Here is a 4,380-nt window from a genome sequence, read left to right on the forward strand (position 1 = left end):
GTAGGATGCCATATCCGTTGAACAAAAAGACACCACAAATGGACTTGAAGAATAAAGGAAATGTATCTGCTCATGTCACTGAAAAATATAGAGGAAATAAAGACTTTACGTGCGGTACAGTCAAAATCTCCCCTCCCCAGCAGCTGGAGCTCCAGCTGTACATGCTGCTACAGAATTGAAGGAGAGTGGAATGGATGTTATAGAGACAATACCATACCCACTATGCCCATTCACTGTGGTCCTAAGGGCAAAGAGAAAACAGGTAGTCACGGCCAGGTGCAGGCTCATACCTGTAAACCCAGCACTCTGGGAGGTCGAGGCAAGCAGATCACTTGAGTCCAGGAGTTTCTGGGCCACATGACCTGTCTCTATAAAGAATACAAAAAATGAGGGGCCGGGCGCGGTGGCTCAAGCCTGTAATCCCAGCACTTTGGGAGGCCGAGGCGGGTGGATCACGAGGTCAAGAGATCGAGACCGTCCTGGTCAACATGGTGAAACCCCGTCTCTACTAAAACTACAAAAAATTAGCTGGGCATGGTGGTGCGTGCCTGTAATCCCAGCTACTCAGGAGGCTGAGGCAGGAGAATTGCCTGAACCCAGGAGGCGGAGGTTGCGGTGAGCCGAGATCGCGCCATTGCACTCCAGCCTGGGTAATAAGAGCGAAACTCCATCTCAAAAAAAAAAAAAAAAAAAAAAAAAAAAAGAATACAAAAAATGTAGCTGGATGTGGTGGCACATGTCTATATCCCCAGGCGACAGGGCCACACCCTGGCTCCACATTTTTTAAATAAATAAAAACATTGGGGCTGGAAGCAATGACATGCCTGTAATCCCAGCCCTTTTTGAGGCTAAGGTGGGAGGATCACTTGAAACCAGGATTTTCAGAACAGCCTGGGAAACATATGGAGACCCCATCCCTTTAAAAAAAAATTTTTTTTTTTAATACTTTGGGAGGCCAAAGCAGGCAGATCACCTGAGGTCAGGAGTTCGAGACCAGCCTACCCAACATGGTGAAACCCTGTCTCTACTAACAAGATAAAAATTAGCCAAGTGTGGTAGCACATGCCTATAATCCCAGCTACTTGGGAGGCTGAGGTGGGAAGATAACTTGAGCCCAAGAGGTGAAGTTTGTGATAAGCCAATATCGTGCCACTGCACTCCAGCCTGGGCGACTATCTTGTGTCTCAAAATAATAATAATAATAATAATAATAATAAAATAAGGCCAGGCACGATGGCTCATTCCTTTATTCCCAGCACTTTCGGAGACTGAGGTGGGTGGATCACCTGAGGTTGGGAGTTAGAGACCAGCCTGACCAACAAGGAGAAATCCCATCTCTACTAAAAATACAAAATTAGCCTGGAGTGGTGGTGCATTCCTGTAATTTCAGATACCTGAGAGGCTGAGGCAGGAGAATTGCTTGAACCTGGGAGGTGGAGGTTGCTGGGAGCAGAGATTGCACCGTTGCACTCCAGCCTGGGCAACAAGAGCAAAACTCCATCTCTAAATAAATAAATACAGGCCAGGTGTGGTGGCTCACGCCTGTAATCCAAGCACTTTGGAGGCCAAGGCGGGCGGATCACCTGAGGTTGGGAGTTCAAGACCAGCCTGACCAACATGGTGAAACCCCGTCTTTAAATACATACATACATACATACATACATACATACATACATATATAAGAAAATAAAGAAAACAGAAGGGCAAATTCGAAGACAAATATCAGAGCATATATGTACAAGTCATAGGAGCAATTCTCAGGAGGCTGAAGTCCTCTTTAGACTTAAAAAAGAAACAAGAGCCAGGCGCAGTGGCTCACGCCTGTAATCCCAGCACTTTGGGAGGCTGAGGCGGGCAGATCACGAGGTCAGAAGATGGAAACCATCCTGGCCAACATACTGAAACTCCATCTTTATAATTTTTATTTATATTTTTAAAAAATTTAATTTAGGGCCAGGCGCGGTGGCTCACGCCTGTAATCCCAGCACTTTGGGAGGCCGAGGCGGGTGGAACATGAGGTCAAGAGATCGAGACCATCCTGGTCAACACGGTGAAACTCCATCTTTACTAAAAATACAAAAAATTAGCTGGGCATGGTGGCACATGCCTGTAATCCCAGCTACTCAGGAGGCTAAGGCAGGAGAATTGCCTGAACCCAGGAGGCAGAGGTTGCGGTGAGCCAAGATCGCGCCATTGCACTCCAGCCTGGGCAACAAGAGCGAAACTCTGTCTCAAAAAAAAAAATTTTTAATTTATTTTTAAAAATATACATAAAAAAGAAATTCTCCTGCCCTAGCCTCCTGAGTAGCTGGGACTACAGGCACGTGCCACCATGCCCAGCTAATGTTTATATTTTTAGTAGAGACGGGGTTTCACCATGTTGGCCAGGATGGTCTCGATATCTTGACCTCGTGATCCACCCGCCTTGGCTTCCCAAAGTGCTGGGATTACAGGCATGAGCGACCGTGCCTGACCGAAACCTCATCTTAAAAAAAAAAAAAAAAAAAAAAAAAAAAAAAAAAAAAAAAAAAAAAAAAAAAAATTAAAAAAAAAAAAAAGAGAAACAAGTAAGGATGGCAATGAAGAACACTGTTTTTTAAACACTTTAAAAGTGTTTAGGATTGACTGCTAATGGAGCATGAGAATGTTAAGTTAGATTGCAGGGATGGTTGCACAAATCTGTAATATACTAAAAAAGATTGAGACCAAGCATGGTGGCTCAAGCCTGTAATCCCAACACTTTTGGAGGCTGAGGCAAGCAGATCACCTGAGGAGTTCGAGACCAGCCTGACCAACGTGGTGACATCCTGTCTCTACCAAAAAATACAACAAAATTAGCCAGATGTGGTGTCACTCTCCTGAAGTCCCAGCTACTCAGGAGGCTGAGGTGGGAGAACTGCTTGAACTGGGAGGTGAGGGTTGCAGCGAGCTGAGATCTCACCACTGCAACTCCAGCCTGGGCGACAGAGTGAGACCCTGTCTGAAAACAACAACAATAAAAACAGCGAATGATCACTGGACTCGGTGGCTCATGCCTATAATCCCAGCACTTTGGGAGGCTGAGGCAGGCAGATCACCTGAAGTCAGCAGTTCAATACCAGCCTCAGCCAGGCGCAGTGGCTCAAGCCTATAATCCTAACACTTTGGGAGACCAAAGTGGTTGGACCACTTGAAGTCAGGAGTTCGAGACGAAGCTGGCCAACATAGTGAAACCCCATCTCTACTAAAATACAAAAAATTAGCTGGGTGTGATGGCGGGCACCTATAATCCCAGCTACTCAGCGGGCTGAGGCAGGAGAATCACTTGAACCTGGGAGGCAGAGGTTGCAGTGAGTTTGAGACAGAGTCTCAAACTGTCGCCCAGGGTTGGAGTGCAATGGTGCGATTTCAGCTCACTGCAACCTCCACCTTCTGGGTCCAAGTGATTTTCCTGCCTCAGCCTCCTGAGTAGGTGGGATTACAGGTGCCTGCCACCATGCCTGGCTAATATTTTATATTTTTAGTAGAGACAAGGTTTTACCATGTTGGCCAGGATGGTCTCCATCTCTTGACCTTGTGATCCACCTGGCCAACATGGCAAAACCCTGTCTCTATTAAAAATACAAAAATTATCCACCTCCCAGGTTTAAGCAATTCTCCTGCCTCAGCCTCCTGAGTAGCTGGGATTACAAGCATCTGCCACCATGTCCAGCAATTTTTTGTATTTTTAGCAGAGACTGGGTTTTACTATGTTGGCCAGGCTTGTCTTAAACTCCTGACCTCAAGTGATCCACCCACCTCAGCCACCCAAAGTGCTGGAATTACAGATATGAGTCACTGCACCCAGTCTCAATTCACATTTAACTCCCTTCTCCTGGCCCTTTCCCCACCTTTTTTTAAACAAGAGAAAGTAGACAGATACATGTTGGTAAATACTAACTGTCCATGTTCACATAGAAACACGGTGAACTCTCTGAGCCCAATACACAGAGAAAGGAGGAAGAAAGCGAGAATTCTACGTAGAACTACGCAGGGGTCTAGCATCCTCCAGCTTCCAGTAGAGAGAAGGAAGTAGGTTTTCCTTTTCTCCCACAGAGCTTGGGATTGTTGATTCCATATAGTTTTTGTTCAGACAAGAAGGGAGAAAAATGAATTTGGGATGGAAAGGGATAGAGACTCTTTTCCCATTGTATTCTGTTCAAGGTACATCCCCCCAAAATAAGACTGACAGTATAAAGAAAAGAAATCTCAGGAACAGTGTGCCCGGTGTGACTGGGCACAAGAGGGAAAAAACAAAAAGACTGCAACTTGCTCCCAGAAAATGGGGAACATTTTTTAAAAGGAAGGTTGGAATCCATCAGTGTTCTATTACTCATCTCTTCCTTCATCCTCCTCTCCTTT

The 4,380-nt window shown here is 45.7% G+C and overlaps 1 pseudogene; it reads right to left on the minus strand.

The window, feature by feature from the left end:
• Positions 1 to 220: 220 nt before the first annotated feature.
• The window catches only part of LOC108300488, a 5,585-nt pseudogene continuing 1,425 nt past the window's right edge, over positions 221 to 4,380 (minus strand).

The sequence above is a fragment of the Cebus imitator genome, unplaced genomic scaffold (assembly GCF_001604975.1).
Source record: "Cebus imitator isolate Cc_AM_T3 unplaced genomic scaffold, Cebus_imitator-1.0 Scaffold28, whole genome shotgun sequence".
Classification (NCBI taxonomy): Eukaryota; Metazoa; Chordata; class Mammalia; order Primates; family Cebidae; genus Cebus; species Cebus imitator.